Here is a 25,393-nt window from a genome sequence, read left to right as displayed (position 1 = left end):
TGCTTAAAAATTGCCCGAAGTTTCAGGAAACAAGATATTTGTGCTAATTAGACTATTTGCCTGTCATCTTTATTCACTATTTAAATAACAAAAAGCCCTCAAGTGAAATCAAAGCGTGGTAGAACATATTTCTTGAGTCTCCTTGATCAAAGCTTATAAAAAAAGGAAAATACTGCTCGTAACTATTTCCTCAAATTCAGATGTGAGATATATTCTCTATTGTAGTCCTCTCTGTTGAGGACTTGTGTATAACCTGTGGCAAAGTGATGGATGTCTGTCAGGTATCAGACATCCTGCTCCTTTCCAGGTGTACATGTGATGAATTACTATTAGTTCTGTCAGGATGTGACAGAAATAAATGTCTTCAAGTAAAAACAACCTGCAAACTAAATGTGAATTGTTTTGTTCTTACTTATTAACTAGAACGGGTTCAGCTGTGCACTTGTCTTCCTCTGTATCTACCTCTTGATCTTTTCATAGATTGCAAATAATCTGTGAGATGGAGATCCCCATTCTCCTGACCTGAGTTGATAAAGCAAATGGCATAGTGGGATTCTGGCCATGTGTGGGGTCTCACAGCTTTTATCTTGAAATCAATAATTAATAAAACAAACAGGAGATGCCTCTGGGTAGCTGTTCAGTCTCCTGCTCAGATGATATTTTAGAGCAGGGTGATACAGAAATCTGTTCAGGAATTTTTGGTGTGTTATCTTTTGGTTTTGTTTTGGGGTTTTCCAGGATGTCTTTAAGGACGTGGTTTTTTTCAGAAAGGGAAGAAGGCATCCTCTAGACGTGAATAATTGAAAAAGAAGATTGTTCAAGCTTGATCATGGGAGAAAGTAATGAAAGGGGAATGGAAGCTTACACCTGTCTGGAGCCAGGTGGGAGGCACTGGTCACACAGATGGCCTTTGGAGCAGGACAGAGAGCCCAAGCTGGCCGGGACCTTGCCCAGGTCAGCACAGCTGCTCCTGTAGCCATGGAAGTTCTCTGTGTCTGGTTGTGCAGTCCTGAAGGAGAACTGGAAAACACCAAGGAAAATGGAAAGAAGCGTGCCGGTATCATGAAATGAGATAAGGGGAAAGAAATAGTGTGTGCATGGCAGAGCTCACGTGCTGCCAGCCACTGAGGTACATCTTCCTTCATTCCCAGCTTCATAATTGGCACTGGGATGCTTTAGCAGAAACCAGCTGATTCCTTTGTTTCTTTTCATTCTGCACCTCCTCGATAAGGGAGTGAAAGGATTCTTCCCTGGATGTGTTATTCAGACTTGAGGCTCATTACAGAAGCCAGCACAGCCTGCTGAAGAGAACAAAGCATCAGCGTGATGCCCCATCTGATCACCCACCCAGACAGGCTTTTGTCAGCTGGGGAATGCCATCAGCCTGAAGGATTTCCTGCTGTGGGAGTTCCTCACCTGAGCTTGTGTAGATGACTCCTTCTGAATTTGCAAGCCATAAATTTTGTGTCATTTCTGCCCAGGTGGCTTTCAAGGATATTTTAAAATCTGTGTCCACTACTCCTACACCATGTTCTAAAGAAATAGGTCAAATCAGTTGGAGGAAGAGTCATCAGAAATGTGTTTATTAATCTGTAAAGAAAGATGAAGGTTCAAATTTGGGTGCTCTAAGTGGTTTTCAATTGGTGACTTGATTTTTAGATCTGTCTTGTGAAATTTGTCGCCATTAAAAACTTAGGGCTAAATGTCTTTCAAATTTATGGATTTTTAATGGATTTTCCCTTCTTTCATTTGAAGGGAAAGAGAGAGAGAGGGGGGGTGTGCACTTCTCCTCAGAGACATGCCCAAAACTGGAGATGAAAATGAGCAGGGGGAACCAGGAGAGTTCAGTGAAGTGTCTGCTGGGTTTCAGGAGTAGTTTAATTTATGGTGATAACTTCTCTTCAGCATTTGACTTGCTGTGACCTTAAAGAAAGCTCTTGCAGACGGAGCTTTCACTATTTCTGGGAGAAGTTATATACTTTGTGCATGTGTGGTTTACTGCCACAGATGGGTCCCCCTGCCTTTGGAGGCCAAAGGCAGTAGCAGAAGGTTACGAGATGGCACTGCTGCATAGTAAGTTTCTAAAAACAAACACATCAGTTTCTACCAGCACCCTGTAAGGTCTGGTTCAAAAGATATTTAAAAACTGTAAAAAAAAAAAAAAAAAAAAAAAAAAAGTAAACCACAAACGCACAAGAAAAGGGGAAAAAGGATGTGTTTGCCTGCTTGCATGCAAGTATCCCTGAAAAGTTGATGGGTTCATTTTTACTTATTTATGGGCAAATTACAGAGGTGCATCTGTTCCTTCTCTGTATACAGCCAGGCATCTCAGATTTCTAAGATACTTTTTGACATTCTTTGAAGATTTAATGCCAGGTGGAAGATCAGTTAGAATTACAGATATCTTGAACTTTGAAAATAATGCTTCTGCTGAAAACTTTTTTACTTTTGCTCCCAAATTTAATGAGCCACAGTCTAAACATCATAGTAACTGAAGCAGCAGAAAGGGGACAAAAAAGCCAACCCGACAATTCACAAAAAAATATTTTCACATGTTTACAGTAGAGCCAAAATATTTGTGCTGTGTTTATTTAATTTAAATGCTTAGAACTATGTCATGTTATAAAAACAGTATTACTGGAATAAACCTGTAGCCTGCAAGTCAGATACCTGAACAGGGAACACTCAGCTGGAATCCAGCTTTTACAATTTTTACAAGTTGCTTCAACTGCTGTCACTAAAGAGGGCAAATAATTTTGGATAAAGCTCTCTTTGCCTGCCATTAATTGTGAGAGTTAAGTATGTGTCTTTAGATATTAAACAACCTGATTTGCATGTACAGTCAGGTATCCTGTAGCCCTTCTACATCTTAATTGTGTCTGCCAAGGGGGAGTAGTTTTGGTTTAGAGATCACACCTCTAAAAGTGGAGAACACCAGGCTGTGCCTCACTGGGGTTTTGCTTTGCTTTCCCTTTTTCCCTTAAGTAATCACTCATTCAAGTAAAGATATGTGTGTGTGTATATATGTGTATATATATATATATATATTTATACACACCCCCTTGGAAAGCATGGCCTGAGGAATCTGACACTGGCCATCAGTTAGTGGATTTTGCTTAGTAATTGCTTCATCTATTCAATACTATTGAAAATACCCTTGAGCAGAAGATAGCTGCAGGGGAACAACACTCTAAAGCAGCTACCTAATTAATGAATCTTATTGCCACTTAGACGAGCGTTATGCAGCTGCCCTTGCTTGTCAGGATGGATCTGTTCTTGCAACATTATGTGTTTGTCGAGGAACCTGTGCATTATTAGAGAAATGACTGCAGTGGGATTGGTGTGTTTGGGTCTGTGGAGGCAGCAGGTTCCCTTTCAGTGTGCAGTTGCACTCCTGATGGTGCAGGTGTCACCAGCATCTCGTGTCTGTGTGGGACAATAAAGGAATCCTCCTGGCTTTTATCTCAGTAGCTGTGACCGAGATTATTCCTTGCATTCAGAGGAAGTGAAAACAATGTGGTCACAGCCAGAGTCTGGAAGCAGGCAAATTGTTTTCATCCAGTAGAAGGGTGAGCAAAACTGAAGTAGGAAAGGATTTTCTTTTTCATTTAATATTTTAAAAACCACAAGCTGTTGTGTGTGTCCAGAGTGCAGCTGAGTCTTTGTGAATGGTGGTGTGTTTGTCTCCAGCAGAGTAATTCGAGCAATAATACCTGCTGGTGATGGTGTGGTTTCTGAAGATCTTCTGGAGGAAGTTATTTTCATAACTAATTCTTCATTCCTACCTTTAAAAATACTGAATGCTATGTTTGGGATCTGTATTGTTGAAATCACTGTACCAACAAAAACTGTGGCTCTGGGTGCAAGTCAGAGCTTGTGTTTCTGACTGAAGTCAAAGATAATTTACTGAGCGATCAACAAATAAAAATTCTGAGGTTGCACCAGCCCATTTTTTGATGTATTTCCAACCTTTGTTACTCAGTGACGCTGTGAAAAAGGCAAAAACACTTCTAAGAATGTCATGTTCTCTCAAGGACTACAATAACCTGCTGTTCTTTGAGAGGACCTTTTCTGAGTGATGCCAAACCTATTGCAAAGCCCACTTCTGCAAGTCCCCACCTTCACATGGGGGTATGAGACCCCACTTTAGGACTCCCATATTGCTTATAAATCCTTTACATTTCTGTGGTGTTTAAAAATGTATTTTTCTGCTTCTCAGTGGAGACTTGCTGAAACCTGTGATTTCTACTTGGCCTTAGGAGAGTTCTTCAGATAAAATAATTTTCATTAGAAAATTCCTCTGATGGGCTTATGAACTTTTAATGTGAGATCAGCACTGAACCTTTTTTGTGTTCTCTGAAGTGACCTTGGCACGTGGTGAGTTTTGATCCTGGAGCATCTTTCCTGGTTGGCATGTTGGTGATTCATGTGGCAGCTTCTCTGCTTCAGCCTGTTCCTGCTGCCCCAGCTCCTGCCTGAGCTGCTTGGCCTGGCACAGATCTGCCCCACTTCTGCCTTCCCTTTGTAGCTGCTTCAGGCATTCCTTGTCTAGATTGTGGTATCAGCTCCTTTTTTTTTTTTTTTTCATGTAGGGCAACACATGAACACACCTCAATGTGAAATTTTCTGAAGAATTTTCAATGCCTGCAAGTGGCACTTGAGTGGCTAATTCCAATAACTCTGGCAGTCAGTTGATGAAGCATTCTTTGCCTTATGATTTCAGTAATAGAAGTAGTTGCATCTGTGGTTATACATCAGAAAAATAGCTTATCCAGCTCTTTTCAGTGCCTTTGATTCATTGGACATGATCACAACACTGTTTAGTGCTGGTCAGTTGTTTTCAAGTCAGTGAGCATCTGGGTTGGTCATTAGCCAGCAGAGAAATCAATTAGGGCTGCTGGGGGTGTGTTTGGAGGAGAGGATTGGAATGCATGAATTCTATTGATCCATTGTCCTGGATAATCAGCATCCCCCTGGGCAGATCTTAAAGCTGTGGGAGGACTCCATGGAAGTTCCTTCCTGCTCTTGCACCTCTCTTCCACCAAGAGTGACTCCTCCAGCCAACAAAGATGGCAACTCTCCGAGGTTCCAAATTCCCAACTTTGTTACAGCAATGAGCTAATTAATAAAGCATAAATTGTTAGCATTTTTCTGTGGAGCGCTGCCGAGGATCCATTATTTTATTTAGTGTATTTGTCTTAAAGTGATTATGTTACTAATTATAAGGCTCACTAGTCTGTTTAACAGGAGTCCAAATAATTATAATTTGTTTGCATTCCCACCCTGTGTATTTTCATACAAAAAGGAAAACATTTTGTTGAATGATTAATCTTGTGCATGCCTCTCTGTATGTTTAGGAAAATTAAATGTCTCATTTTTGTTCTAGATGAGAGATTTTTGGTTTTGCTGCTCTCGTTCTCAAGGTGCATTGGTAAATTCTGAAGAAACTTGAGGATAAAGCTGCAGGGGGAACGTTGGGCTCTTAGGGATGGAACTCAGTATGTTCCCCATGAAGTCCATAACAAAATTCCTTTTGGTGTCAAATTCTTTTGCATAATTTATGTTTAAAAAAGCGAGTTGAATTCTTATTTACAGGCCATCTTGAAGCATATGAAATCCTTCAGCCTTGGAAGCAATTTGGCAGCCAAATTCCATTTCTCTTACTGGAGTAATTTGAAGGACAAAATTCATAACAGGCTTTTCAAAAAATGCTCAGTTTAAGCCACCTTGGAATCAGCAGCAGCATCACTAAACCCTGTTTGAACTTAGAACGTCCAAAGAATGTGTTATTTAATGTTAGGAAAAAATTTGTCAAGATTTTAAAAAAAGCTCAGCAAATTGAGGCAAAAGTACTGAAGTCACTTTCAGAGCTGCCCTTCAGAAAATGGTTCAAATGAGAAGTCAGCTCTGTGAAGTTAACTCCTTGTTTTATGGCAAAAAAAATTTCAAACCCAGAGTTGTTTCTAGGAGTCTACTTGGAAGTTTGCTAAAGTTAGGTAGCAAAATGCTTGCTTGGAAAAAAGACCCAGCAGAAAAATCACAATTTCAAAGTCAGATAATAGTTTCTGAAAATAGCTGGGCTGCCAGAATGTCAGAGTCAGGAATGAGAAGATTGCTGAGGGGAAATGGCAGAGTAGCAAGGGGCCCGAGGAGACGCGGGGAGCTCGCGGCTTCATCTTGGTTTGAGGGAGAGAAAATTGCTTAGTGCTACTTAGAGCATCTCTCATTCAAAGATCTCAAAGCTTGCTGAACCAAACATAATCCTTTGAAGACAGGTACAGACTGATGATCACTGTGCTTGTCCTCTTGCTGCTGCTGTCCCTGCCCTGGAGCATCATGATCTCTGGGCACGGTGGCACCACGGAGCTCAGCACGGGAGGGAAGAGGAAAATGCACTTGGGAAGAGACTGGGGTGACAGAACACACTGAAATGCCATCACTAAAGTCTGGACACCCCCATGCTTCTAATGAATAAATAAATAAGTCATCAAGTGCAGGTGAAGATATTTCCTTTCTTCTGACATTCGTGTTTGTTATTCTGCCAAATGTTTCCTTTCCTTGTGAGAAAATTGGAGCAGCCAAGATTCTTAATATTAAAAGACCTCAGCGGAACTGTTAAAATTCCATTCTGTTCAAAATTTTAATGCCAGTTGGCTGTATTATCTCTTCATAATTTTCTTCTTCAGTGCATACGTAACTGCATTAGTTGGTCATTTACCAACAGACGTGAAAGACCAATACCATTAGCTGGAAAAATAGCTAAAGTTTGGGGTTTTTTATGGAGGAGAAAAATGCAAGTGCTACTTGCTTTTTGATGATGGTAGTGGTGGTAGTATTTATCTTTTTTGTTTTATTTTTCCCCACACTTCCCCCATAAAGCATGAACTCAAATTTTATCTGCATTAGTGTGAATAAAAACAGTGCATCCTCAAGCGAGATGCATAAATATAACCCCTTTTACTATGCAAGTAATAACTGCACTCACAAGTCTCCTAAGAGCTGCTACAATGCACAAAACAGGTCCTGAGAGCACATTTGTCATGGTAATTTCATATACAGACCTTCCCTGCAGAGTTGGCAGCCTGCAGAAAGACCTGGTGTGTGCAGGTGACACTTGGGGTGGAGGGCAGGGACATGGGGAGGGGGAGCAGCTGAGGAACTCTGGGCTTGATCTGAATCCTTTCCCCAAATCTGGCAAAATGGTATTTGATCAGTGCTGATAGTGCATTGTCAGGCATTTAGGAACATGAAACTGTTTATGCTGAGCTCCCTGAACCAGAAGGAGAAGGAAAGTTCCTAATGAACCTCCTGGAGAGCCGAGCCCCAAGCGTTGGGTCTAGCACTGTTTTTTTATCTGATGCCAGACGGCTCTAAATAGGTTTTAAAGCAGCTCCAACAGTTTATGCTGTTTAATAAATCTAATCTGTAAAACAGGTCACGTAAAAAAAACCTAAAAACTTTTCTTCTAATTACAGTTAGATTTTATTGAATGCACATTATACATATAGATCATAATACTTATTAAAAAAAGACTATTAAGATTTTACAGTTCAAGATTTTACAGGCAATGGGAACAGTGGAAGCCTAATGCTTTCTGAGAATCATATCTGCATTAGCAAGATAAAGGACAATTTAGGAAGATTACAAAAGCAATGATTTAGAGTACAACATAAAAATCTGCTGAGAACTAATTCGCAATGCCAGCTGCTGCTAAGCTTCTTAATCTTTATCTAGTTCAATTAAAATCTGAATGTTTGGGATTTCATTAACAACTGGGGACTTGAAAATTACATGCACTTTTACACTGTATTCAATTGCTTATGCACGTTACTGGAAGTTGCCCGAAATGTCTTCAGGTAGACTTGAGATATAATTAAAACTTAAGTACTTAAAGGATAATGCAGAGGTAAAAGAGGATTATTTTAATTTTTCTGTCAGATCCAATTGACAAAAAAAGAATCTCTCACGAGTTGAAACGAGTTGCAAACCAGTCAGAATTTTAATGCAGGGGATATTTATGGACGATTGTGCAATCAGATGTGCAGATCAAACAGCCTCATTGGAGGGCGGAGTGAATTGGATATTGTAATTGTGCCCTGTGCTGCTTGTGGTTTTTTTGTGGAAAAACCACTTCACATCTATCATTCACTTCTGTACTGATGTAACCACGCTGCTATCAATTAATTATGCATTTCAAAGAATCTGCAAGTAGGCCTTTCTAAAATTAAACTAAGCAAAGTGATGAACAAGCTTTTAATCACTTAATACTGTGTATAAAAAATAGTTTCTTTCCATTAATTCCTCAAGAATAATTCTTCTAAAAGTTTTTCAGATGTAGGAAAAAGCTTTTTTTTTCCTCTTTTCCCCTCTTCATTGCTTGTCTCCTACTTTCCATGGAAAATTTACCCATCATTGCCATCCCTGCTGATTTAAAGGAGGGAAGTGAAGTAGCATTGAGCAGCTCTGTATTTTGAAGCAGTTCATTGAAAAGGCTTTGGGTATTTGATGGTGCACAAGAACACTGACTTTTTGTTGCCTGTGTGATGGAGTAGATGTCATGCTGTATTTCCAAGGGGAGCTGGGTGCTGATGGAAGTGCCATGGGCATTTATTTATCTGTTTATTCATTAGAAGCGTCGTGGTGTCCAGACTTTAGGGTTTCACAGGGTTGGGGGCAGCACTGTGGGATCTCAGCTCTGGGTCAAATCCTGAGCTGGTTTAAATTTTCCAAGTGGAATGGATTTCTTTCTTTTTAATTACTCAGTTTTGATGATCTTAGGTGCCACAATAGGAGGTGGAAGTAAGAATATTTCCAGAATGAATGAGGGTGTTAATGGTGGTGATGTTTCTCTTGGGAATGTTGAAGAGGTGTAGCGCTGCAGGATAATTGGTGCAAGACTTAGAGACAGCCTGGACATGTTTAAATGGTGTGTTTTGATCAAGTTAACTTTTAAACAGTGTAATGATAAGAAGAAATCGTTCAGTAGCAAAATTTATTAAAATGTTTGGGGAGTTGGTGTTAACTTTAGTCATGGTGCTGTTCTTAGCAAATGAAGGGAGTGAGATTTTGCCTGCCTGGCTACTTCACGGGGTTTTTATTTTCCCTTTTAAAAAAGTAATGCTTGGAAAACAAAACCAGGGTGTAGGATTACTGCTGTATGTAACTTCAAATAAAAACCAAATGTTTTTCTCACCTCCCTGCTTCCATCATGCTTGTAAGTGGAAACGTGTGACCAGGTAACCCAAGGCAAGTGGAGAATGCAGGAACAGAAAGTGAATTTTGAGTTGGGCATAATTTGGCCACAAGGGTAGCTAATGTGTTCTGCTGTCCTGTGTCCTGCTTGTGGCAGGTCTGGGGCTGATCCTGTGGCTTCAGGGAATTGTGATGTACCTAAAACCTTCCACATCTGAATGCTGAACCCAGGGAGATACACAGCATTTTGTCTGCAGAGATCTTAATTTATCTGCTGGGATGGGTGTCCTCGAAAGAGCAGAAAATCTGCCCTTTCCTCTTGACTGTAAAATACATTGAGTCCTTAGAGACATTTCTTGAACTCTGGAGTTCATTATGTGCTCTTAGAATGGATCAGCCATTCTGATATGATGATCTGGAATTGGGATTTTCCTCCTTGGAATTGGGTCCTGTCAGAAATGGAGGGGTTGTTATCAAGGATTAAAATCAGCTTCCTTCTTTTTCTTTCCTTGTAAAGAGAAAACTGAAATAAATAAAATGAGGGGTATTGATATATCACAAATGGAAACAGTAAATGTGTCACTGGGGAGATGAGTGGGAGTTGAGAGCAAAGATAACTACAGACATGAGAATTATCTGTACGTTTGGCTTCAGATGTTGAAATCTGTGCCATGGATTGATCCTGTAGGAATAATAAATACACATTATCTGTAATTATTCTCAAACTTCATAAACCTTACTTTAATAACATCCTTTGCATCTTTTTTTTTCCTGAGATCTTTTCTTTTTATGACACTGTCAGGCTTTTTAATTTTAACTCCAAGGAAATTTCTCCAGCTGTTACAGATTTTGTCCCATTTCTGTTCTCTGGAGGCTGGGAGTTCCCTTTGGAGAGCTCAGGTAGCAGGTTGGAAGGTTTCTATGTCTGAGATGATTTTTTAAAAGAAGATTGCAGGGAGTGAATTTGCAACTTTTATTACAAATATTAAAAATAAATACAGGGTCAGTAGTAAAAAAATATTTATTTTTTAACTTACATCCTATGGTTATTATCTTTTCTTTAAAAATATGATGCCAGGTAGGAACAATGTTCTTGTTGCTTGTGTTGTAAAGTGTTCTTTTATCAGTGGACACAGTTGAGTGGTGTTTGAGGTACCAGCCCTCCCATGGCTGCACACTGAGCTGGGATCAGCATGGATATTGAAACTGTTTATTGGGTTTCTTCTGCAGTTATAAGTGTGATCACATTCCATGATGTCCTGAGGTCTTCAAATATCGAGAAACAACAGTAAGCAGAATTTCAGGCTCAGCTTTTCTGAAGAGCAGGAATTAAATATAGGCCAGAGCATTCTTGTGCATTGCTGGTTGTGTGCTGCCATGTGTTGTGAGCTGGGGATGCTGTTGAGTTTTAAACCAAAATTTTGAGTGCACAGATTTATTTCTTATGGCAAAAACCCCCTCAAACTTCTCTCATTTCCATCACTCAGGTCTCTCCCCATTCCCTAATAAGGTTGGTACCCAGCTGTGGGCTCCAGGCCACATCTGTCCAAAACTGGCTGGGCTTGTGGCCATGTGAGCAATGTGGCCATGCTTCCTTCCCAGAGGAAGCAGAAATATCAGTTTGAGTGAAAACCCCAAATGTTTCACTTGTCCAGAATGAAAGATTCAGTTTTCACCCTAATGTATGTCTCCATACTGCTCTTACTTATTTTAAAAAAGTAAATGTTTAGTTTGAAAAATCAAACCAATCAAACCAATAAAAAATTCTATGTCTTCTTTTACTCTTTTATAAAATGAAACTGGAATGATTCCAAATAAATTCTCAGGAATTTTAGCCCTTGAGTTTTTTGGTTTTTTTCTCTCCTACAGTTTTAATTTGAAATTTTGCATTTGCTAATGACACATTTTTTACTCTATCTGAAGATTGCCATCTACTGGCATGTAAGAGCTTTTGGGGTCTGTTAATGTTCATAAATTTGAAAACTCAATAAGGTTTGTTATTTTCTCAGTTGATTTTGTTGATTTCATTATGCTTTGCAGGGGAGGGGCAATAGTAGAGGAAACATTAGCAGCATTTACTTGATCTTACCAAGTGCTGTGCAATGCCTGCTTAATTAAAAGCACATTATAACAACATATTGATGCTTCCCACATGAATGAGCTCTTATTCCTCCAAATTAAGCCATATTTCATATTTCTGTCCTGTAAGAACAGAAGAAGACATTAATAAAAGTTTAAAAATAGACATTTTTCCTAAGCATTTGAAGTGATTCTGACCTTCTGGCAGGGTAACAGTTAGGTAGCTCAATAAACTACAGGGGGTTGAATTTAATGGTGTAATTCCAAAATTGTGGGAGACACCTCTCCCTCCTCAAGCTAATTTGTAGTTAATCCTGAAACTCTTTAAATTTCTAGTCCCTGATGCCTCCCAGCATCCTCCCTACTCAGCAGGGCACAAGGATCTCCAGAGGAACTTCATTTTCTCCCCACCAGCTGGGATGGGGCTGATGCCACATCCATCCCCCGAGCTCTGAGCAGCCATGGGCAGTGATGCTGTGCTCCAAGGCTGGACATTGGCACTCACCTGGCACCAGCATCACCTCCCAAATTGGGGGCAGCTGTGCCCTGGCTGGGCTGATGGGTTTCAGGTGTGTGCCCTGGCTACAGGAACCCAGTGGAGCTGGGAGTTTGTGTTTGCTGGGGAGCTGAGGGCTTAGTCTGGATGTCTGGCAGGGGTTGTGACTCTGGAGCAGATGAGAATTCCCCCAAGGTAATCATAATTCTCTTTTCTTTGCTGTATCTTGTTGGTGAGGTGCTCAGGGTGCTGCCTGGTCTGTGTTTTACATTTAGATGTCCATTTTCTGCAAGGAAGGACTTGGGCTCCTTGTGTGGGGCTTTGCTTTCCTCTCATGGAGATGGGGCACCTAAAATTCAGCTTTACCTGAGCTGGCAGGTGTCCTGGCCTGCCAGTTGTGCCCTGTGTGGAATTACAGCTCTGTAAACAAAGGTGCTGTGCTTGTGTAGAAGGGACTGGGCTGTTTTTTGGTGAAGGTGGTGTGCAGTGATGGGGCTGGTTTTGCTTTTAATGGTGCTGTCCATGAAAGCATCAACACTGAGAGGGTGAGATGGGACCTGTGGACGTGCTGCTGCTTTTTCAGCTGCTCTGGAGAGCACAAGAACCTGCCTTGCTCTGGGAGGGTGCTCTGTGTCTTGGGGGTGAGGTGTGATAAGGGAGCTGTTGCTGTGCTGTAACTCCCTGAGCTTTTTGGAACAGGAAAGGGAACAGCTGTGTAAACCCTGTGTAAATTGTAGAGATGTTAACTAAAGCTATCCTGGGGCTGCCTTCACATACATGCACTGTGGTTGTTGATTTCTTATCTGCTATTCTGATTTTATTTGGGAATTTGTTGCATTTCTGTGTTAGTCATCTTGGTGGTGTTCACCCCCCCTCAGTATTTGTTGTTCCTTTCTTATCTAAGAGGGCTGATCTGCAGAGAAGGATGAAAATAATGTTAAAACAGCATATACATGTACTTAAAAACATGTCTCGAGGTTCTTCTGTGTGAACTCCTTAAAGGGTTTTTATTTATTCTGGATGTTTTTGGCGGCACACTTTGATTTCTGCTGGATAGAGAGTTGTCAGTTCCACGCTGTGGATACATTTGCTGCTAATTATAAACAGCCTTCTTGGCTCCTAAAGGCAAGCAGCCTTTCCACCATTTGCTCACAGAAGCCTGTTTTGCAGTTCTTTGGTGTGTGAGTGCTTGGGGTGTAGAAGAGTGGGGAGATTTATTGAGGGGCCATAAGGCAGGAGCCTCCAACCTGCAGCTGAGCTGGATGCACAGAGTGAGAGCAGAAATCTGCCCTATCTGGGTAGGCTGAGGGTGTTTCTGGTGTGCACCAGATCTGTGTCAAGGTGCTCCTGACTGAGGACCTGGCAGTGTGAGCCCAGCCATCAAACCAGCTGCTCCCTGAAAATTTACCACAGGTTTTGGGATTTTTTTACTTCTCATCAGATAAATATTGACTTTCTCAGTTCTTCAAGCAGCAGCCTCTGAGAGGCAAGTCCTGATTCTTCTTCTTCTGTAACAATCTCTACAAAGTAAATGCATGTTTACAGTGGAAAATGGAGCAGCACATGAGTGTGGTGATTGATTGACAGGGAAATGCACTTCTGTGATGGATGAGACAAATGCATGCTGCTCACAAAAGCTCTGAGGGAATGTGGTCTGTACCATACTCATTATTACAGGTTTTTAGTGTGGCTTTTTATTTTTTTTTTTTTATTATAAGCAGTCAATTTACTGCCAATTACAGTACAAGCTGCAGTAGATCTTGCTGTAGTTGAGGTGGTTAATCACAGATCAACAGGCAGAAATCATATCAGACAAGTCTTGGCTCTGAAGAGATGGACCATTCATTAACAAAGCACCTGCATTGTCCAGCTCTCCTCCATGGCACACACGAGTCTCATTTCCCTAAAGATATTCACAGTGCTGGCACTGGCCTGCAAGACATTTCAGTATCATTAGGTGCACTGTGGACTGAAAATTCTCATGCCTGTGTGAATTAGAGGAGCAGTTTGAATTTCTCTGCTGCAGACTTGCCCCAAAATTGCTGTCAAAATGCAGATCACGAATTATTCAGGCATACACCTCTTCTGTGGATAAGTATATTAAAAGGTGGTGGGATGAGAATGTAAAATATGGGGAGAGACTCTAACTTTTTTTAGGAGTGATAGAATCTTACCCTTGATGTGTCCTGAGCTAAATCTTAGCAAAAACTTCACACAGATCATTTCAAACTTGTGAATTACTGTTGCTCCTATGGTTTTTTTTTTTTCCTTGATTTTTTTTTTCCTAACAGTTGGGATGATTCTGGATGAGATGAATTCAGTTGTACTCATGTCTACTGGATCGTTCTCCTAAACAGTCAGTGCACAAGCACAGCTTTTATTTTAAATGAAACTGAATAAATCTTTGGCTGGTGTGTGGTAGGGGGAAGGGCAGAAAGAGGAAAGAAACTCACCTCCTTTTCAGCTGCTTGATTTTTTTTTTTTTTTTTGAGAGGTCTTTTCATTTAAAAAATGCTCTTTTTTTTGAGAAAACAAATCCCTGTACTTTCTAAAGGAATTGCAAGCTGCCTTTTGGTGTTGATTTAGCAGGGTAGTCATGTTTTTGATGGATTCTGGTGTTTGATAGTAAATAAACTTGTTAGCAAATGAAATTAAACATGAAACTGAATAACTGAGGTATTTTCCCTGGTTTGTTCAATGCTGTGAAAAGGGATTTGATTAAATACCTGCAATCCATGGGAGCCTGTGACTCTGAGGGGTTTTGGAACAGGATTAAAGCTGTTTCCAGCTTTTGGCTGGGTTTATTGACAGGAGGGTGTGCTCACAGGTCACTGTGTGTTTTTCAGGCCCCTCAGGTGTTTGAGTGGTGGCTGTGCCCATCAATGTGACCTTTAGTGACAAACACAAAGGTGGGGAAGGGGAACCTGCTTGGTCTCCAGTGCCCAGCCCCTCTCACCAATACCTGCAGGAGCATTTCTCTCAAAAACCAAAGTGTTCTTGCTGGGTTTTGTTTGCCTCAGTGGCTCCTTATCTGTGAGCCCACAAAAATGAGTCTGTCTCATGGATCATTTAGCACTTGTGTTGGATTTCCAGTCTGGAATGTGGCTCAGATCTGATAATGGGTTCCTCCTCTAGCATGGCATCTCTCCCTGCCTACACACTGTTACCTCCTTGCTGGGTGGGAGTCTGAGGGTTGCCCTGAACGCTCCCTTTTTGTGGTCTAGAAATTATGTGTGTGGCTTTGGGAGGTTTTTGTGTCATTCTTCCCCAAATGGCAGAGATGATAAAGCTTCCTTACCTCATTGGGGCATTTCAGGGATAAATTCATGCCTCAAATAACCTCCTTGCTGGTTCTGCTGTGTTAAACAAAACTGGGAATTTCTGTCTGTGTGTGTAACTCTGTTCTGTGTTTTCTTGGGTGGAAGTTTGTTCAGTGAAAGCACTTTGTGCATCTTCTACAGAGCAGACATCTTGTTCTCTACAGACCTGAACAGCTGTGGTTTAAAAATAGGAATAAAAGATTGGCATGACTCCTTTTAAAATTAGGAACTATGTTGTGTCTTTGTAGCAGGTTATGTGGCCTTGTTCCTTTTACTGATCAAACAGAAAAGTTGATTGACTACAGTATTTATTTTATGAGTTGATGAACCTCCCATTCCTAAGTCTGTAAAATACTCTTTGCACTGTAGCATGTGCCCACAAAAGGGCATCCTAGCTCATGATGTGATCAATATATATTTATTTAATATATTGTTTATTGTGTGAAAACTTGACCTCATTAGCTGTAGTCCCTTTCCATCACAGTTGTTATCTGAAGTGTATAATAATGAGGAGAACATCATCTCAATCTATCAGTGCAATCAGACAAAGAGATTCTGTTGCAAACTCAGGGAAGATTGTGTCCCAGATGGGACCAGCAAATTTAATTACTGACAATGGAGTGAGTCTGAAATGTTTCTGCATGCTCAGTTCTGGACAATGCTCTGCTTCAAACCCAGCAACTGGAGTTTTGTAACATCAGGCTGGGAAGAGTCAGAGGATGGTAATCCCTAAACTGAGGCTGAGTGAGAGTGTGTGTGTGGAGGAAAGCTGGGGAAATGCTAATGAATTCATTGAGCCAAGTCGGTGAAATAGCTAAACATCTAAAGAGCAAATATCAAGCACTGATATTTATGTAGAGATAGCACAGAAAAACTGTTCACCTCAAAGAGGCCCTGAAAGAGGGGTTTTTAAACACAGAGCTTTTTTTTTTGAGTGTCTGCCTTACCCTGAGAGCTCACCTTGGTGGTGGTGTTGTGGTTTTTGTGCTGTAGGAAACAGGTGTGGGTGTGCAAGGTAGGAGTCACTGAACAAATACTGCAGATACTAACCCAAAAATCTGAATTATGCTGCTACTTAAGAGCTGTTGTTGGAGGCCATGTATCCAGGCTACAGCTGCAAAAAAAACCTGACCAGAAGTTGATTACAGGCTCTAATTCTTGCAGGAGTTGCTGAACAGCTGCCCATTGGCATCTCTCTTGCAATCCACGAGATGAATCCCTCTGTGTGCTGGAGGTAACGACCTTCTGGATGCTTTCTAATAAAACAATGAAGAGCTGACTTTATCATCCTTAAAGCAAATTACTTCTGCAAAATGCTTTACAAATACCAAGGGTGCTCTTTAGATAGGGATGTCTTCTATTAAAAAGTCTTGAATATTTTTCTGCCTTTAAGTGGAGAAGCTTTCTCAGGCCACTGAGGTGTGCAGGAATAGCTCACAGAGAGGAGGCAGGGGTGTTTTCTGTCTGGATGTGTCCAGAGCTTTGCCATCAGATTGGTTTGGTTTAAGTTGTCTTAAAGAAGGTGCAGTAAATTAGGATTTATGTTTTAACTTTGTCCTCTTCAGCTCATTACATCACTCTCATTTCTGTATATAAATGATCTTGGGCTAAGATGTTGTGCCTTAAAGGGTTGTGTCTGTGATGGGAAGATGACAGTGCTAACACTGCAGGGCTGGGGTTTGGTGGGATGGAAATGGAGGCATTTCCCCATCAGCTGGAGTGCAGAGCTCCTCTCAGGGTGGTTCTGGTTCTGCTGGTGCCCCGTGCAGCTCTGTTCCAAGTACTTCACTTATCTGTTTATGTTAATATTGGGTAACAAGGAAAACACGAGGCCTGGCCCCAGTGTACTACCGTGGGCTTCCTGCTGGCTTGTTTACGCCTTCTCATCCCACAGGTTTGTCTGTTGTCATAGTTTCCATTTTCTTTCCCTTTTCAAAAGCAGGACAGGAGGTCTCTATGGAGACAGGCATCAGTTCCACTCCGTGCACTGAACTGTAGGGGTTGCTGTAAGAGCAGAGCTGTGAACATGCTCCAGCCCCCGTGGAAGCCAGGAACATTGCCATGCTGACATCTCCAATCCCTGGAGTCACCAGAAATTAACATTTCAGGGTCACTGTAACAGCACTGTCTGCTCTTACCTCCATTGGAGCAGCAACGTGGTCACAGAAACCTCATCTGTGCACAGCACAGCTCCAACTCTCAGGGCTTTTTCATTAACTGCAGAAAAGGCACCATCCCAATGTGTTCCTAGAATTAGTATGTGTGAATTTCATCTGAAATTAGAAAGTTAAATGGGATTGCAGTGATTGGGTCATGAGGGGAAAAAGCCTTTTAGAGAGGTGGCTTTGCCATGGCAAAGGATGTTCATGGGCTCCCTCAGCTGCTGTGTGAGTGCAGTCAGTCCAGTTCCTGCCCAGAGGAGCTGGGCTGCTGAGCACTCTTTTCTAAAAGATATGACTTATGTCTCCTAACCCCTGGGAGCAACAAATCACTGGAGACAGGGAGGGATCTGTCTCACCTGCTGTCCTTGTTTGGGGCTGAATGTTGTTGTTGATGTCAGCCCTGTGATGGATATAATGGGAAATGCTGTCAGGGCTGGCTCCAACAGCTTTAATTCCTGTGATGATGTGGTGGGTGTTACAGGTGTAATCTTCAGGAGTACCCAAGCAACTCAGGAACCAAAATCCATCAGTGGTGTAATCACTGAAGTTCAGGTTCCTACATCACTCACTGCTGCAGGTGCTACTCTGTCACACTTTTGGTTTGTGGCTATCCTCAGCTGAAGTAGAGCTGAGGACCCAGAGATGTGTGTGTACATAAATAAATATATATATTCTCCCTGACTGCCTTTCCTGTGTGCTTATCTGTAATCACAAATAGCTGTGCAGGAGAAGCCTTTGCTCCCAAGGCTGGTAAAAAGGGGAAATCATAACTGCAGATGCTGTGAGAACAGAAGGATTGAATTGAGGAGGATGGGTAGAATCTGAAAACTCCACCAGTAAGAGTTACCTATTGTTACAGGTTTCATTTTTTCTTCCAGTGTGAATGGTGCTGATCTTCTAGAAGGTTTGCTTTGGGGTTCTGAATGAACTGTAGTCCTGATGCTGACAGAAATACAATTTCTCCTTAGTTCACTGTATATAAATGCAGTTGAATTTTAAAACCAGTGTTCTGGATAGCATTCAGCTGATAAGCATAAAAGTACCTAGGTGTAGTTTAAATAGTGCTCTGGCTAAGTGGAACCCTAAGGAATGTTAAAAAAAACCTCACAAATCGGTGATTGAAGGGTGGCACTATTCTCATCAGTCTTATGACCCTAATGTTAAAAAAAAAAAGAAAATTCTAGGCTCTAGTGTCACATAAAGCATGCAGAACTTCTAAAAGCAGCTTCCTGAGAAGGCACCTGAAGCTGTCCTCAGCCTGTCACTGGAACCACAAAGCTTTGTAGCACAGTGCCAGTCTCAGAGGTAGAACAGAGAGACTGACTGTACAGGGTTGGTTGTGAAATAAAGGTCAGCTTCTGCTGCCTGATAGATCTGCTTTCTGTTCACCTCCTTGTGTGCTGTGAAATTAAGGTTAATTCAGATGAAGTCATCAAGGAATTTCTGGGTGGGCAGAGGTTGGCACGGTGACTCCCAGCCTGTGCACAGGTCACGGGAGGGAGCAGTCCCCGTGGGCTGCTGGCAAGAGATGGAATCTCCTCTCACTCCTGCAGTGTCAGCCCTGTGCCTGTGCTGCCTGCCTCCCCCCAGGCACAGGTGCTCAGGGCTGTCTTGGTGTGGAAAGGGGGATCAGGTTAATTCCAGGTCCCTGGGAGCTCAGCTTCATGGAGTATTTTCAGGGGTAGAGACAACTGGGGGGAGTAAAAACGCCTTTGTGCTGTAATCCAAGTGTTGAACGCTCCTGTTGTAGCACAGAGAGGGGAGGGTCTCCAGGGAGATTGGTTTTGTGTCCAGTGTGGGTCATCCTCTGGGGATTTCTAGGTAAGGCCCACTGAGAATTTGGTTTATTGTATTTGTTTACACTTTCAGGATATCCCTGTTCCTCTGCTATTGATTATCATTTATACATTATTACTATATTATATACATTATTATTATACATTATTTAAAGTGTAATGGTTGCTTTAGGCAGTGACTTTGGCCTGTGTATGGTGTTGAAGGTTGTATGGAAAAAATGAACAGAAAACTCTTCTGACTTACTGACATACTTCCATTTTCTACTCATTTTTATAGATATGATCAAATATAAGAGCTCTAGACAGGAGCAAATAAAAATCGGCACCAGATCAAATAACAAAATTTTGAAAAGGTCAAATTAATATATTTTTACAGCTGTCTCTGCTGGAATGAAGGAGGCATTAAAATTCTGGTGATAAGTTCTCGTGAGAATGGATTGTAATGAGAACAGGAACCAGCACATTATAGATCCACTCTCCTGGTAATAATTTAACTAGAGCAGTAACTGGTACAGATGTAATTGATTAATTCATTTTTATCACAATTTAAAGACTGAAATCTGGTTGTTACTCTGTGGCCTTCTTGTGCCATATCTGGGGTGGGTTTTTGTAGCTGGAATTGAAGTACTGAGATAAATCATAAACCAGATGGATGCAAACCTCCTTGGAGTTTACCTTGCCACAAGTGCTGCCTTTTATGAAGTTCTTATTTCACTTAAGATTGGGTTGAAAGAATATTAAAAAGTAGTTCTGATCTGTGTTTATTTAGGACAGATGGCTAATTTAACTAGGCTGATCTCAGCTTTTTTATTGGCCTGCATCCAGCGGTCCTTGATAGTCTCATATCTGAATTCAACATTTCCCAGAGTCATCAGATGCAAATAACAAAAGTAATTAAAAGACTGCCTCAAAGTGTAAATATCCATTTAAAAAGTGTGAAATTTTTGCTAATAACATTTGTGGAGCTTTCGATATTTTGAAGAGTTTTAGTTGCACTGACAGTAAAGACTGACACCAAATATGGTGAGTGGTTTTATTTGTTTATTTGCTTTTTTTTCTTCCCTGCTGCTTCCAAAGTATGTTGAAAAAGACTCTGTAATGTGCTTGATGGTTGTAAAACTTCTTGCCCTTGTTTTAGCAGTGCAGAGAAGGGAGGGATGATGGGATTTCTGGAGTCAGGGTTGTTTCAGGATTTAGGACTGATGCTCTCAGCATTGGTTTTTATGCTCTGCAGCTCGTGTTTGTGGTCCTTTGGCAGGTCCTTAGGGCTCCCTGTGCTCCCTCCCAGGAGCTGCTGATGGATGTAGCTTGTGTGACTGTCACAGAAGACATTTATGTGACAAAATTATTGTAATCTGTCAATTTAAGACAGCTGGTTTTGCTTTATGGATTTCAGGCTGCTTTAGGATGTGTGCTGCCTTTGCCACAACCAAAGAGTGTAAGTATAGTGTTTTATCAGTAAATACTTGTGGCTGCGGAAAGCCCTAGAACAATTCCAATCTATATTTTAATCTGTAGTGCTTGGGCATCACCAGCAACAGATCTCCTCACTCATTGGGGTTGGGTTGGTACTTATGCTGCAGTAGATGGATGGAAGAGACAAAATTACACAATCCCTGTGACTTGATTCTTTTTTGTTGTTCAAAACACAGAGCAAGTTTCCTCAGCCAGGGCTGGGGTCCTCCCCACCCTGCCTGTGTCAGCTCTGCCCAGTGAGTGTTGGTTTGCTGTAACTGCATTTTCTGGCACCTTCACCATGGGATGTGCAGCTTCATCTTAATAAAGGTGTCCCCAGGAGCTCCTGATGAGGAAATGCCCCTGGAGAAACTCCATCTAAGGCCTCTCTCACCTGTACCAACTGAGCAGATCTTCCAGAATCATTCTGTGTTTGGAGACTTTAATGATGATTCTTGTCCTAGGCAGAGAATTAACAGAAGATTGTGCAGATAGTGGGAGAGACCTGTGTACATTCCTGTTTCCACCAGGACTGCTTTAAAAATTGATTGGAGAGTAGTAGATGTAGTTTTGTTAACTGTAGATACTGATAGATCTTCCTTGCATATAAAAGGTGTTTTCATGAAGTGTCTCTGTGCTCCTTGGAAGCTCAGGTTTTTCATTGTTTGCCATGTGTGCACTGCTAATTTCATCCAAGTCTGTTTAGATCACAGAATTCCCTGGTTTTAATCCAAACTCTTTGTCTTTCCCACTCCTTCAGAGACAGTCTTTGTATTCCATTGCAGGTTTTTAAAGAACTTGTTAAATATGATAATGCTGAGCTTCAAAAAAAAAAAAAAAAAAAAAAAAGAGAGGAGGAGGAGACATTGCAGTAAACAAAGCTGCAGTCTGAGCGTGTGCTGAGGGCTGCTGAAGTTCTGAGTAGTGGCAGTAAATATTTCTCTTTAAGCCACAGACTGATGGAGCAGGGGCTGTAACCCACTTGTGGCTGCAAGAGCCAGCAGTGGCACCTGAGTCAGGAACTGCACGTGCAGATTTCCAGCAGCAAGGAGAGCTGGTTGGATGGGGAGTTTGTTTTTGCACTGCACTGCTGGTCAGCAGAACGCTGCTGGTTTTAATTCAGATTTTTGCAGCCCAGAACCATTTTCACTGCCCAGGTATCACCTGAAGGGGTGACTCCATAGGGTCCCTTCCAACACCAACACTTCCATGCTGGTGCTTCCTCACACTCAGTTTCCTTTCTCCTGTGAGCCAGCACAACTTCATTGAAATTCAGCTTTCCAGATGGAGAAAGTGGGAAATGGCTTAGAATGCTTGACTTTGGCTTCTGGAGACTCTGAGAGTCCCAAATTCCAAACTCTGTGAAGGTCACTCGGTTGCTGGGAGCTGGCTCTGGCTCAGATGCTCCAGCCAGAGAAGCTGCAGAGCAGAGGAGAGAACCCTGCAGTAAAACCTCTTGTTTTCAGCTGTTTTCATGACTATAGGAACTTAACTGTGGACTGTTTCTGTGCCTCAGAAGAGCAGTGCAAGGCTTGTTTCTGTCAGATGCAAAAAAAAAAAAACCCCAAAAACCACCACCAGGAAATACTTGAGCTTCCACTCCAACCTCTAAAGATCTTACAAGGCATTTTTGCCATGGCAATGTTTTGCCACATCAAATCTCCCACAGTTTTCAACAGGGTACAAGAGCAGTTTGTATTTTAATAAACATGATGACTGAGGTTTGTTGCTGAGTGAAACTAATGAGATGAAGGATGTTGACAAGTCATGGATTTGTATTGTTCAGCCTGAGTGTAACTTGAAAGCTCAGCAGTACTGGACAAGCACAACTACTGAAAATGGGAATATATTTACATGATTTGATATGAAATATTGATGCCAATTTGTTAATGGGCAACTTCAATGCTTGTTTTTATATATTGAATAAAAACCAGTAGGTCAATTGTAATGTGCAAATGCACATTTTGTTTTGGTTCACTGTTTTTAGCACTGAGCCACATATCCAGTATAACAAGAAGAGAGCAATAACCTTTTGATTTGATGATATACAGCACCTTTTATGTAAACCCATGAAAAGTGATTACTGGTATCATGAGGAAACAGCACCTTAGGGAGATTACCAGGCAAGGCAAACAGCTGGAACCCATCATCTCCTAAAAGTCTGATTGTCTGTGGATCTCCATGTCTCCCCTAGGGGGCTATTTGTAATTCTTTTTTTTTTTTAATTATGCAAAACAACAAATTCTTTGGAAATTTTGAGTTTAAAATTTTCAATAACCATGAAATTTAACTGTGTATTAAGCCACATGTTCAACAGAAGCTCTGAGTTTAGGACTCTGCAAAACTTGTTTTTGTGTATAAATGACACATTTCCTATTGTTTTCTTGACATTTAAGATTAACTATTCTAGCAGTTTACCTAAAGTTTAATTTAACTGGAGGAAAAAATATTTCTAATCCATTGGATGGGGTTTTTTTCAAGTTAAGTTAAAAGAAATATAATTGCATTTCAATGAAATAGGCCTAGCTTTGTAGGTATTTGTATTGATTTAATTAGATAAGCTTTAAAAAAAGGGGACAACTTGAGTGCAGATAGAGCAACTGTATTTTTTATTTTTTTTCTAGGGTGTAAATCTCTTGAGAAATGTTCCTATCTGTCTGTTGACCTGGTGGTTGTGCCCTGTTGTTGCTGCTGTTGTGTGTCAGTGATGGAGAGGCTGCAGTCTGACTTTCCTATGGGCTTTAACCCATGCAAATTCCCTGAAATTAAGAAGCATGATGTATGCTTTGAAAGAAGTGAGATTGTTGTTAAAATCCTTCCCTGGTCACCTTTCAGTCTGTTCCTGGGAAGGTGAAATACCCAGAGCTCTCCTGGCTCGGGCAGGGGGCTGGGGATGATGTTTGATTTAGGAGCTGGGAGCTGAGCAGTGCCCTGGGCTGCAGCTCTGCCTCTGCTGGGATGTGGATGGAGCTGCTTCCCAGGAGGGAGCACTTCCCTCGGTGCTAATCACAGAATATCCAGCTCCTGGGGGGTGACACAGTGCAGAGAAACAAAAATTACTATTTCCAGCCAGGCATCCTGCTCCCTGTTGAACTGCAAGCTCTGATGTCAGGCTGCATGCTGCTGACTCCAGAAGTGCTTTGGAGAGGGATTATCATAAATTCAGATATCTGCTAGATACCTGCACAGTACATTTGTGTCTGTCAGCTCTTTCAGGATGCTAATTTTCCTGGCAGTTTGGATCAGTTTTTTGGATCTCTGAGGGAACTGTCCAGAAGGCACCTAGAAAAAAAAAAAGGTGTTGGAGCTTCTATTGTTAAGACTTTTTTCTGAATTTTTCAGGAGGGTGTTCCATTATCTCTGCAGCTAGAGGTGCTGCTGAAATCTTCAAAGCCAGCTGTTGGATTTAACAATATAATTTTCACCTGAAACTTTTTGTTCTAGCAGGTGATAATGATTAGGAGTCGGATATTAAAATTTTTGCTTTTTTTATCCAGGATGATGTTTTAGCCAGACATCAACACAGACAGAATGACTGTGTAGCTGAATGCTGCCTTCTCTCATCTCAACTGCCCTGTTGGAAATAGCTGCATCATTCTAGAAATGTCATCCTAAAGCTTGTCAGACAGTTTCCATCCCTCAAAGGCAAATTCAAGGTGATCTAAGTGTGTAATTTGCTTTGGGGTCAAACCCCCAGGTCTCATGAAAGCATTGAGAGAAGGTTATCAGACATTTAAGATGAGTGATGAACAGGGATTGTGTAAGGTAAAGATCCACAACTTGTTGTCACTTGTGGGAGTTTGTTAGGAATCCTCACTTCCAGGCATTTACATCATCTGAGTGCAGCTGGCATTTCCTTAAAGACAAGTGTCTAAGGATGTTCTTCAGGAATATCTCTGGTGGAGGAGAGGGCATTTCCAAGTAGCCATCTCAGTTTTTGATCAATAAGTCTGACAGTTCATGTGTAAATTTAATGTCAAATGCAGTTTTGCTCTGTGTAATTTTACCTTTTTTGCTGTGTGTAGTTCTACCTTTTTCTCACTGGTAGAATTAACAGTTACTTAAAATTTTGAGCTTTCTTTGTACTTGAAGTTCCTCTGAATAGAAAGAACAGTTGAAGTTATTCATCTCTAGGTAAATTATAATACTGAGAAGTTAAATTTTTACTAAACTGTGCTCAGAGGTCAGGGTAAAAGGTATTGCTATTTTATGTTAGTTTTTTTTTTTTTTTAATAGTTTAAAATCCATCCTATATTGGTGTGGAAAGGTTCATTTGGCCTAATTGTTCTTGCCTGCCTGTAATTTCTCTAGTTTTATTGTAGCTAGGACAGTAAAAGTCATTATGGGCAGAAACTTCACATGCCAGCTGCTGGACTACTCATAAATTCTGCTCTGGGACCAATACTTCTCACTCATCTTACTTTTAGTCTGTAATTTTTGGTAATTCTTTGTTATTCTTGCTTTTAAATGTTTCCCCCTTCATTTCCAATTTAAATGCTGTGTGATGTCCCAGCCTGAATCATTATGGGATGTCAGAAGGATCCTGAGGTAGGGCAGGACAGACAACCTCAATGAGGGATGGGGGGTAAGGGTGGTTTAATGGCAGTCACAGACAAGGAATTTTAATCAGTTTGCTCCAGGTTCAGAATGCTGGTGTTAAGTAACAATAATTCAGTGTTGTGTTGAAATAACACAGTGGAGTGTGATTTCTGGGCACAGAGCAAACCCCCAGGAAGATGTGTTGTCTCTGGGCTAAAGGAACTCCAATCCAGCTGTGAGATCTCATGGATACCAGCAGAGGGAAGGCATGAGAAAAGGAGCCACAGCTGGAATGAGTGCATTTCTTTGTTAGGTTTCAGGTTGGAATATTGATAGTTAGATCAAGATTCAGGT

General features: G+C 41.2%; 1 protein-coding gene across 1 annotated transcript in view; it reads left to right on the top strand.

Moving 5' to 3' along the window:
* Nucleotides 1-25,393, top strand: part of CDH4 (cadherin 4) — a 410,770-nt gene that overhangs the window by 19,983 nt on the left and 365,394 nt on the right. The gene's annotated exons all lie outside the window — the stretch shown is intronic.

The sequence above is a fragment of the Serinus canaria genome, chromosome 20 (assembly GCF_022539315.1).
Source record: "Serinus canaria isolate serCan28SL12 chromosome 20, serCan2020, whole genome shotgun sequence".
NCBI classification, from domain to species: domain Eukaryota; kingdom Metazoa; phylum Chordata; class Aves; order Passeriformes; family Fringillidae; genus Serinus; species Serinus canaria.
This window is presented reverse-complemented; position numbering and strand designations above follow the sequence as displayed.